The following is a 12,755-nucleotide window of genomic DNA, read 5'->3' as shown; positions in this document are numbered from 1 at the left end:
GCAAATGTGCCTCCGGCGCCCCTGGCGCTGCTGCGCATGTCGGGCCCATCACGTGGAGGGGGAGGGGGACGCGGAGGTACAATCAGGGTAACAGGCGAGGGGGCGAAAGGAAAGCCGCAGGGGGCTCGAGGCAATGTAAACTTCCTCGCCCCCCCCCCCGCCCCGCTCGCACTCCTCAAAGTGCTTCATAATGAATGGGGGGGGGAGTCTCGCGTCTCTCCCGCGCGCCTCGTGCTTCTCCTCTCCTTCCTTCAGAGCTGTTTTAAAGCAGCTCTGCTGAGATGGAGGAAAAGGAGACTTGGCTCCGGATGGGCTCGTGTCACTGGGAAAAACCTCCGCAACCCGGGGAACGTTAAAGGATCTCTGGAGGGAGCGGGGAAGGGAAGGAGCAAAGCAAAGGGCAAGCGGGCGACCCCAGCCTGGGGTTGATTCCCGCAGGCCCGACTTGGGTGCAAACTTGGATGGGCTTGACAGTGTGCGTGGAAAAAAATGGCACGGTGGTAATTTTAAGACTAACAACGTAGTAGCATGGTCGTTCCACACGTTACGTAGTAGCAAACCTGGGTTGACAACTGAATGTGTGAACGGCTCCGATGCATTGAAAAGCAAGGGGTGAAATGTGATTTCTGGTTGTTGTTTGCTACGTCTCGTTTACACAAGGGAGTTAAAACGACCCCTTTTAGGCGTTCAAAGCACACAAGAGAGCCATAAAGGCTAGCCCCACCACAAATTACCGAGCCCCCACCCTCAGTTCACTAATCAGGGTCTGTGCGCTAGTTATGTAGCCCCTGTATGACGCACTTGTATCCAGACACGTGTTTGTTTTATTCACACAATACATTTAAATGTACTGTACACCTAAAAAGTAATGTGTGAAGCAGTCCTCAGTGATCCTTAGTTTTGCAAATTGTACATTTTGGCAACTTTATTCCCGTGATCCCACGATGCTGGGTTGCACGATAAGATCTTTTATCGGAAGATCTGAGCACGGCATTGACTGCTGCTTCTCCCGCCCCCTTTTCTGCGCACTGAACTGACCCTGTGCTCTAGGAGAGCTCCCCCCCCCCCGCCCGAAGTACATTATTTCCAGATGGGGATAAGAAACTGGCTGGCTTTTGAATTGGTAGCCGGTATGGTTGTTACAGCTTGATTTTGTCCCACGACTCCCACCCCCTTCTCAAAAGTTCACTGGCTGGAGAATATCAGTGACTGCAGCAGCAGAGACCACTGTGGGGGTTGCTGCGTGTAGGAATTTACGCACTATCGGCAATAGGACATAGTAGTTTTAAAAAAACTGTATCGATAATTCATGCGTTCAGCCTTCATCTTTTCAAGCGCCTCACAAACAAGACACTTTCGCTTTCATTTACGGTGACCCAAAACCTATGGGCGGGGGGAGAGAATAGTCCAACTTCAGAAACAGAAAGTCAGGAACACACACACACACACACTTGCAGGAGGGGGTCGAAAATACAAGTATGCATTTAAGGCAGGCAGAACAAATGTTGCACCCCACCCCCATAGAGAAGCCTTTGCGACGTTGGAAAAGGGGGTTGTTAGGAGGCAGAATTGGCGTCTCGAAACCTTACCCCACTTGCAAAACTGCCAAGTCCGTTTCCTATGGGTCCAAAAACGGAGTGGGAAGAAGCCACCTGCCTATAAAGCTCTGCCACTCTAAGGTTTAAAGCTTCTCTGTGAACATTATACTCCATTGCCTATCATCATCATCATCATCATCATCATCATTTTCATCCTACACCGGAGGTTCGTAGGTGTGACCGTTCTGGTCAGCCCATGAACCCTTGGCTTGGAGTAACGCAGGATTCAGGATGGAATGGTCCAAGGGAGCGGTTCCGAAAAGGATCATCACGCAGAGGCGAGAGTCCCCATCGTGACCTCAGGTTGGAATTGGTCCCATCCTGCCCGCTGAAATGGAGAAACGGGGCTTGCCATTGGGGAGAAGAAACATATTGGGTTTGGGCAGGTCAGATTCTTAACAGAAACGCACCCACCGCCACGTAGTCCTGCATTTGGACTCGACGAGATCAGAAATTGGAAGTCGTAATCGCATCCGTCGATATTTTATGTGCTTGTGTACCCAGTGACTTCAGAAGCCTCTGTAACACCCGACGAGAGCAAGGAGTGAAACTGTACTGTGCAGATGTGTCCATTTAAAAGTAGCATGGATCCAGCTGCAGAAGTATTTCGTTACACAGGCTGTTTTCCCGGCTGAAATTGCTCAAAGGGCGCCATCCTGCGGCCGGCGGCGGTCCAAAGGAAAAGGGAGCGAATGCAAGATATTCAATATGCATTCTGTCTGCCCCTAGAATGTGGCCGATCTCTCTGAGAGCCCCTTAGATGGAAATGTGCAAATGTTCTGCCTGAGTTCATTGTGGGTCACGAATCATTCGCTGCGCTTTTGCTTTATACAGCTCCGTGAAGGGTTAATGTTAATCACCCATTGTCTAAAGTAATATGGGGACAAAAAAAGATATGGCAGTTGCACCCTTAGAACCAGGAATTGAATGCACTTCTGTAAAATATTTTGAAGAATAGGCATTGTTGGACAAGTTATGAAAGTTCCGAAAGACCTCATTAAAATATGTGGTATGGTTTCAGTTGCTATTTGTCTTATTGTTTTGGTATTGTGCAAACAAATGCCTTGGTAGGTGGAAGGTCTAATCTACACCACCTAAATGTAAGAAAGGTGAACAGTGCTGGATTTACATATTAAGCTAAACAAGCTATAGAAAACCTACGTACAGCAACAGTGTTTTGTGTTGTGTAGGCTCCTATTTGTTATGTGCAAATGGCTTTAGATACCTATTAGGTCCATAAATTACCATATAGCACATATACAACACAAAAAACAGCGGCAATTTGTTGACAAAGGACAGCTGGACATATAAAGGGCCCCATTACCTTCAGTAGCTTAGGGCCTCATCAAACCTAAATCTGGCCCTGAAGGTGAAATATAAAATGTTCTAAATTAAAAAAAATCCAGCTGTTGAATTCTGGGTCTGTATTGTCCTGCTAGGTAGTGGGAGCAAGGAGACAACTTTACTTGGAAATAAATCATTTCAGTCAAGATTACCAAGTGTACATAGGATCTTACCTTTAGAAAGTTAAATGTATAAACTCTTAACATTGTGGGCATTGAAATATAAACTGGATTCAGCTGCTGCTGTTCCTGCTATAGCCATTAAGCGATTAAATATGTCAATAGACACGTTACTGAAGTGAAAGGGCAGAGATCAAATTCAACAGTTTCTTTTCACAACATTATGAAAAGTTCATGTTGTGGTTCCAATTGACTTGCACAGTATCTGCTAACAGCTCAGTATTTTAATATAAAAGAGCTGAAAGACAGCATGAAATACTGCTTTTCAAGGTGCCAGATGACTGGTTGGGGTGCAGAAGGGAGACTTTCTAGGTAGCTGGGCTAAGCTCTGTACTTTATTTTACATTTGTTAGAAGTATTCTTGAAGGACTACAAACACTTTTTTTCCTGACAAAAATATTTTTTTCTTCTCATGAAATAATCTTCCTTCTTTCTGTAAGATACATGCTTCACTTTGTGCCAGAAATGATGCTAGCCATAACTATGGTTGTGTTGTTTTAAGGTTGTATTGAAGATCTCATTGGTACTTTTGACAAAGCTTGTGGAGAGAGAAGGTATGATTAGATTTGTAGAAAGTACTAGAATTGGACAGACAGATGAAAGTAGTTCTTCACACAGCACATAGTTAAAATGACGGAATTCATTCCCACAAGAGGCAGTGGTCAACTTAAGCAGTTGCCTAGTGATTAAACTAGCTCTGCCCATTATACAAATCTCCGGTGAGAAAACACTTAGAATATTGGATACAGTTCTGGTCCTCTCACACCCCCCCCCCCCAATGATATTGCAGATCTGGAAAAGGTTCAGAAAAGGCAACCAACATGATGAAAGGGTTGGGGCAACTCTGTTTTGTGGAAAGGTTACATTTGGGGCCTCTTAGTTCAGAGAAAAGACAAGGAGAGCCATGATGTACGGTAATCAATTTTATTGATAGTTTTCAACATAGAAAACAATAAAAACCAAACTAATCTAAATAATAAAAAACAGAGAGAAAAGATAGAAAAAGGGAGAAAATATGGCCCCTTTTGGACAGAAATGTCTGCTTTACTCTATGCTCTGATAACTTCCAGAAAACAACTTGAAGACAACTCAGAAACTTCAGTTGGCCCAAAATGCAGCAGCCAGACTACTGGCTGGGGTTTCTTTGACATCACATACCACCCCAGTTTTAAAACAGTTGCTTTGGTTGCCAGTTTGTTTTCAGGCCCAATTCAAAGTGCTCACATCAGTGTATAAAGCAATCATTGCCACCTGATTATTTTTAATGATCCAGCAGTGCAGCAGATAAGCAAACCTTATTAAGAAGACATGCCAAAGCTGAGTTTTTTTCCAGCATGGTCAGATGTGTGACTACGTTTTGTCTTGACACAACAATTCACACTTGAATGCTCTTCAACTCCTCATCTGTAGGTTTAGTATAGCTGTAAGGGTTATATTTATCAAGAGTTGCTCAAAACGTCCAGAGGCATGAAATCTGGCATAAATGCATAGTCTTTCAAGCTGGTCAAAATAGAATATAGGGCCAACTCTGATTTCACCTTATTTGGGCGATGGCTGGATTTCAAATAATTTGTCATGGAAATTGCCAAAAGTGGAAGTGAGAAATTCAGTGAGCAATCGTAGTGTAACTCTGTCCAGTCATCTACTTGAGCAATGGTGTTTCTGCATTCTTGAGACAATCAGATTCCTTTTCCAGAATGTCCAAATGATTAACATCGGGTTGTAACAGAATATTGGTTGACATTTCAGGAACTTCAAAGAAATGTAGCTAATAACTGCATCCTCTGTCTGTGATTTGGTAATGGCTGGCCTATTGTGGGGACAAATCAATCTGAGCTGGACCTGAGTGCTGCACAGCCAAAACGTAAGGTGGCCACTTCTACAATGCTCCACTCCCAAAGGATGTGTAGCACAGATGACTGTGACCATGTGACCTGTGTGCCTCCGTAGTCTGTTGTCAAGGTGCTAACTATTGATTGGCAACTTCAAGGCCCCTGCTCTCCCTTTCTGTGGATCTTTATCTTTAAACTGGGCAGTTCTGACAGCCTTCTGGAAAATAGGACACATAGCCACTCCTAATGAAATATCATTCAATGGAATGGTTTTTTGGTTGTTGTGGTGCTGCTGCTGTGGTCATTGTTATCCACCAATGTAATTGTGTAAACATCTCTTTGAAAACATCTAGAATAAATTGTACTTTGTTAGCGGATTTAGCAAGATCTGTGAATATTGTAAGGTCATACAAAGTTCTGTTTATTTTTTGTCTCTGGAGTCTAGGTTCTCTGCAACACTCCATTCTGGTGACATTCCACCCCCTCCTAGCTCTTTTGTCCCCCCCTCTAATTCTCGTATAGAAACTGTTCTGACTTTTTCCTAACCTCTTAGCTAATCAGAAGGCGGTTTCTGCATGTGCTGTACAGGGAAGTGAGGGGCAGATGGGACTTGTCAACCTGGGAAGGTGGCCCATTTAGTAGAATGAAAACTCTGACCCTAAACCTCTGCTGCCTTGTGGGCTATCTTTGGGAGAAGAAAAGGCTAAGGAGTAAACCCTACACAAATTGGGAGTGGAGTCCCTAAGACAGTTGAATGTGGCCTTGTGTTGGATGTGGCCTCCTTCCGGAAACTCCTGCAGCCAAGCTGGTGCCAAATGTATTGCTGTGCTTTCCTTTGGACCACATCAGTGAGGCCGAGAGGGGAGGTCTTGTCGTCTGGGTAGCCCAGGACCTCCATACACACTGCCCAGGCTTGCGTCCCAGGGAGGTCACTTCAGTGCTACAGTCTGCACACTCCATTGTCTATTGAGACAGATGAATGTAAACAATCCCAGGACTCTCTCTGCCCCACCTTCCATCTTTGGTTTTATTTCCTCAGCTGACATTACCCACCCACCTAGCAAAAACAGCCTCTAAAGGAAAGCAAACAGTTTATAGTTTAAAGATATCCAACACAAAATGGCTGAACAGTTTCATTTCTTCACACAATAATTTGAAACATTTTTACACTGACTTCAATTTAAAAGTTTCAGGGTGGTTTACAACAGCTAATAAAAACACAATAAAAACTGAACGTCAATACTAATAAAAATCACAGTAGAGGGGAAAGTATATCAGCAATTTAATGCTTGTAGAAATAAAAAAGGAGTTTGCTTGGTGCGTAAAAGAAACAAATGGAGTCACCTTGAGGAGTCCACAAATGAGGCACCATAACTGGAATGGCTCTCCCCTCTCCCTGCCTCACTTCAGATGGTCAAGCTACTCAGAGGAGGGTCTAAGCACCAACACTTAAAATTATGTTTGGGAACAGACCAGAAGCCAAATGAGCTCTTTAGGCTCTGGCAATATTTCTTTCCCAACTCCCAGTCCCTGTTAGTCACCTAGTGGGTTTTGTTTTTTTTAAATAACTAAGTGAAGTATCCAGGTAGTGTTCAAAGGCAGCCACATATACAACACATTGCAGCAGTCTAGCCTGGAGGTTATCAAAGCAGGGATAACTGTAGCTAGACTCTTTTCAACAGGAGGTGCAGTTGGCACACCAGCCTTAGGTAATGAAAAGCATTCTGAGGGCATTTGAGCACTTCCAGACTATGAGCCTGATATTTTAACACATCCAGAGCATCTCTTAGGACCTATCAACAGTACCCTGGCCTTGTCAGTACTATCCTGTCCATTATTGCCTTCAGGCATACACTAGTTGTATTTTCCAAAAACTGCTGAAGACATTTGATTCCAAGTGAATCAGGGGTGGGCAGAAATTAGGCCCATGCCTTGATTGTTTGTTTGTATTGTTTTTAAACCCATACCCTGTGGTTGTTATTATTGTTTTAAAACCCTTCTTTGTTTTGTTCCTATCGTATGAATGTCAATTGCCTTGAGACTTATGTGAGAGGTGATTCATAAATTAATATAACAACAGCAACCACTCTTCAGACTATATAAAACAAATATGGCCGGGATAGAGAAGGTGCAAAGTGTATTTTGGGTAATCAGGAGGCAGGCGAGCTTTTTCCAGCAACATGTTCAATTCTACACGTCTTTAATCTGAAGCAAGCCCTATTAACTTCCAGTTAATGATGCAGATATAAGAGAAAAGTGCCTTTATTTCAAGCAAGCAACCACAGGATTCCAGGAATTAGGAGGGGCAGGTGCGTATGGGGAGGGTAGTGCAGCGCTGCCTGTATCCACAAAAAGCTACAGAAGGCTAAACAATTGTCTGTTAGCTGACATTTTCATTACCAACCATGCTATTTGTCATCTTTAAAGAACCAGCATCCACCAAGAAAACCTGTATTTTGAAAAAGACAATGAAATTGGCAATTCTAGAGTTCCTGCAGAACAGAACTATCCTGGGACAGTCTGGATCAAGAGACTAAGGCAGCCTCTCAGGTTACAAGCGTGTGGATGGCTGAGGACAGGTCATCATCTAACAGGTTGGAATGCAATCTCCTGTTCCGATGTAAAAGGAAGAATATATTTTTAGCAGCTGCTTATTATTTGAGAATCTAATGTTTATGATGACTACAGAATTATTCTGGAGCTGCAGATCCAGTTAATAAGAGGTGGGAAGCCCAATGGAAGGAAAAATAATCCCACCACTATAATTTAATTTCACTTTTAAGTGTGTGTTAGGCCATTCTCAAACCTTGGAGATTGCAACTTTAAATATTCTCTTACTCAAGAGATGAGACTTCTCACAGGTTTGTACTGCCTCAGTTTCTTCAAGAGAGTTTCTGATCTGATAAGTGTTTCCATGTGAAAATACCATGAATCACCTCTTAAATTCCCATCTCGGGCAGACGGCTTTGCAAATCAGCCTTTCATCTGAGGTGAGGTGTCATTTTCCTGTTTGTATGGCCAGGGGAGCAGCTGCCTCCCCCAAATCAATACAAATCAAGTACTGTACCCCCCAATTAAAGCCTGCCCCCCACTAACAAAAATACTGGCTACACCCATGCATATGGCTGCAGGTTAATTCAATGGGAAAATTGACATTATGGAATCCTGTGCTTTGTTAGCAAATTAACCTTCAAATCAGGTTCCAGTTAGCACAGTGAGAGTGTATGATATAAACCACACAAAAAGCACAGGTAACTGTGATGTCCCCTTCTTGTGATGGGATGGGACAACAGTGGGAGTGGTTTCTGATGGCTATTAGTAAGAGGATATATTAATTGTATTTAATCTGATACAGGCCCATGTGTGTGGGTTAACACAAAAGAAAAGCAACTTGTGCCTGTTTTTATAACAAAGGGCTTGCACATAAAGAGCCCCAGTAACAGAGTTTAAATCCAATTGTTAGACAGCTTTAATGAAGCATAGGAATAGGATTTTTAAACCTTCTTTTCATCACGCTTCAGCTCCTTACAGCAGCTGGCCCCCTTTCTGTTTTGTTTTTTTAAAATAAAACAGACCACAGACTACAAGGTTAAGTTTAAAATAATTTACTTACAGTTACTAGGTCTCAAACTTGCACATTCCTTTGAAGCAATGATAAAATGCAGGTAAATTTTCTTAGTAGCCTCAGATACCTATCTAAGCAGAGAGTTCAGTTGAGGCATGACTGTTTTTAAGGAACAGGCAGCAAGCCTTATTTCCTCCCTCTTTGGAGAAGAGCAGATGTGGCATCATAGTCTGCTCTAGCAATTTAGAACTCTGTGGTCCTTAACCCCTTCACACGCCAACTAGCATTGTTAGGTTTGACTGCAAATCTCCCACGGTCTCCCCATGAAACCTCACAGTTCTCTGCATTTTGTAATACAGTTTTCCAGGCAACCCTTCAGGGAGATGTCAGGCTATTGTAACCTGATTTTTACCAAAGTACAGTGGTACCTTGGGTTACAAACACTTCGGGTTACAGACGCCGCTAACCTGGAAGTAGTACCTCCACTTAAGAACTTTACCTCAAGATGAGAACAGAAATTGCACAGTGGCGGCACAGCGGCAGTGGGAGGCCCCCATTAGCTAAAGTGGTATCGCAGGTTAAGAACGGTTTCAGGTTAAGAACGGACCTCCGGAACGAATTAAGTTCGTAACCAGAGGTACCACTGTAACAGAAGCTGTAGCTACTGGCATCAGTGTCCTCAGACTAGTGGCTGCACAGGCTTCTTACCCCTAATTTTTATTTTTTAATTGAGATTTTCTCTCTCACTCTTTAGTGATTATTTGGTATGGGGTTGGCTGCTGCTTTTTGGTCTGTTTTATTTGCTTAGTGGTGTGTAAGTGTTTTGCCTGTTTTTTTGGGAAAGGAGCTTTGAACATTTATAGTTTTTCTTCAGTGAAATGAACTGGTTGTGCTGCCCCCAAGATGATCTAAGATTTCCAAATGTGCAGCTAGGCCCAACTAGATTGGGGCCCTCTGTGGCAGCTAACAAGGCTGTGTGCTGTTTGTCCCTAGACTGATGTGCCCTCAGCTCTTCTCCTCACCCCACTTCTGTGGACACAATGGATAAGGCACAGGAGGTCATTATAAAATACCTGGATCTATGATTTCCTCACAGCACATTTTGTTTACATATGAAGAAGAAAAATGTGAAGGAGTAATTTCAAATGAAATAGAGATTAGTCTTAAAATTCAAAACTGTGAGTTTTTACAGTACTGTACCAGTGCCTCCTTTCATTTGATTTGACAGCAAAAGAAGTCTTAGAGAGCTGAGAAGTTGTTTTTTAAAAGAAAAATATGAAAAAGCTATTACCGTATTTTTCGCTCTATAAGACGCACCAGACCACAAGACTCACCTAGTTTTTGGAGGAGGAAAACAAGAAAAAAAATATTCTGAATCTCAGAAGCCAGAACAGCAAGAGGGATCGCTGCGCAGTGAAAGCAGCAATCCCTCTTGCTGTTCTGGCTTCTGTGATAGCTGCGCAGCCTGCATTCGCTCCATAAGACACACACACATTTCCCCTTACTTTTTAGGAGGGAAAAAGTGAGTCTTATAGAGCAAAAAATACGGTATTTGCTGTAAGAACACAGGAGATATTTTACCTCAAAAGATTGCTGAGGATTGTTATGGGTTTATATTTTTAGCCCAAAATATTTGAAAATCCCTACCTCTTAAATGCCTCTTGCGTTATTTTGGTTTAAGATTAATGTTCAAAATATGCATCTGTTTTAAAAGCAGACATTCCCATCTTAGGGTTTTGTTGTTGTTGCCTGGCGTGTGCATGCATGTGGATAATGCCATTTTAGCTAAGTAAGGAGTGGCACTCAGAGTACTGAATCTGCCATTTGTATATATGATGATGATGATGGTGGTGTGTGTGTGTGTGTGTGTGTGTAGAATTCACTTAACCTTGTTTTTCCCAGAAGAGACAATTGCATGAGAACTCGTTTCGTGAGAAATGTTGATGGAGATTATAATGTGCATGGCTATTCCGTTATTCCTTTATTTCTAGACTAATGTTTCAAATTGGTTCATGAGTCTGCCAGATCCCTACCATATATAAAGGCCTTTGATCAAGTTAAAAAGTTGTGGCAAGCAGGAACCAGCCCAGCCCAGTCGCAAAATATTTCAAGCTGAGAATGGGGACCTGCTGGCAGTATTGCTACGGTACTTACAGTGATAGAGATGAGATCAGGCCTTTTGGTAGAGGCAAGGCAAGCTGTTCACAATTAAAATGACAAAGGTCTGATGATGGGCATCAAGAGAGAGACAGGTGCTTATATAGTCCAATGGTTTTAGTTGCCACCCATGCGCTCAACTCTTGCCTGTGGGGCTATGGGTTAAAAACCCACCTTTCAGGGCACCTCAAACTTTTGGAGTGGGGCCATAGCTCTGTAGAGCTCATGCTTTATGTGCAAAAGGTCTCACGTTTAATCTCCCTTGAAAAGGTATCAGGTAAGAGGTGAAGTGAGAGTAGGCAATGGCAGAACAGATAGCTGAACAGTCATCTTGCTGTAAGCCAAAAATGGCTTCTGAGTTAAGCCAATAAAACTCAGAGACTAGAGGAGTTAGGAGTCCATTGTTGTTTATTGCAAAGCAATAGGTTACAGTCAAATCTTTTCACAAAACTGCAACCCCGCCCAAAGGTCCTGGGCAGAAGTATTTATAAGTTTCAAACAAAGCATTTCAATTTCCACCAATCATATACCTCATTACCTCATGTTTAATACACATGCGCAATAAGCGTTGCTAACTAAACTTTGATTCTCACAGTGATCTGTTACATTGTGTGAGTATGCATGTTGGGAACCTGTGTTACGTGTAGCCATTGGACCATGTATCAACTTATGTTCTAGCTTATAAACTGTATCTTTGTGATTTACGTATTAGTTGTCCTTCTGTCCCAGTGGGGGACGGCATCTTGAAAAATCATGTTTCTTAAAGCAACAGGTTACCACAACTTCTCTATTAGAGGCATATTCAAGGATTTATAGGGGTTCACATTATCACATTCATTATGGCCTTTTGGGCCACTACCACAATCTAACTATCAGACAGCTTCAAATGTTTGTAACAGAAGCTACCCAAACAAAGTCATGCTCCACTTTTGTGTTGGGGGCTAGGTAATTGGCACACTGCTGTCAAAGAGCTAGGAACTGCTCTTTTGCTTTTTTTAATGGAGAAACTCAACTGACAGGTTTTGCATCCACAGGCCCGAGCATCACATTACATAGATACATGTGTATATATGTTAATAATACCTTCAGTTTGGGTACAACTGATGATATAGTAATTTAGAGGCACAAATTTTTGCAAAAGCCACAAAAAATGAGCTGGCAGTGAATAAAGTAGAAGACATAGGTAAAAAAAGTGCCCCAGGAAGTATCAATTCTTTTTTATATATATAATGGGGTTGTTTTTCCAAACTTGAATTTTTTGTGGCTTATTTAGAATTTTGGCAATGCTGCTGCTGGACGATCATTTCACCAAATGGCTAACGGCTTAACTCCTTGCCAACCAGCCAGAATCCCCCTAGGCTCCCTTAGCAAAATAAAAGCATATTATAACACTGGGGAAACCTGAGAAACTGATTGAAGAGGAAATGATTTATTATAAATAGTAAAGGTCTCAAGTTGCCACTCGTATTTATCAAGGACCCTGAAATAGTTATCTAGATTAATTTGCATTCAAAGTATGTCTGCAAGGAACAGCTTCCAGCAACTCATTTAAATGAGTTCTAAATTACAATAGAAATACCACCAAAATTACATTTTTCTTGGCTTACTGTAACCCTAAAGCTCATTTGGAAGCACCTGCAAACAGTGTTGGTTGCCAAAAAGAGAAGGCAGGATTCAATTTCATTCGACATAATAAATTTTGTAAAATACAGAATTTTAAACTTTTACAGAACAAAGAACTTCTTGTAACTACGGCTGATTATAATTATGGGTAGTTCTGCGCCACTGAGGTGCTTTGGAATGTCCATTGTTTAACCTGGAAGCAATTTTAACTAAGACAGAATGTTAAAGTTGCCCGAGATTATAGAGAGAAGAATTAAAAAAAGAAAAGGAAAAAGAAGACACAGTGTCTTAAAAACAGACTTTTTTCTACTGGGAATCAGCACTGCCTCCACCCCACCAAACAGAGTTATATAGGTAGTAGTTTCCTAAGTAAAAATGAATTTAGGCCCTAAGGGAACTGTAAAAATCCATAGGAAGCTTCAGATAATTTTCTCAGAAAGGTAATGCCCTATGTGCT

Source organism: Podarcis erhardii (assembly GCF_964252035.2).
Source record: "Podarcis erhardii genome assembly, chromosome: 11".
NCBI classification, from domain to species: domain Eukaryota; kingdom Metazoa; phylum Chordata; class Lepidosauria; order Squamata; family Lacertidae; genus Podarcis; species Podarcis erhardii.
This window is presented reverse-complemented; position numbering follows the sequence as displayed.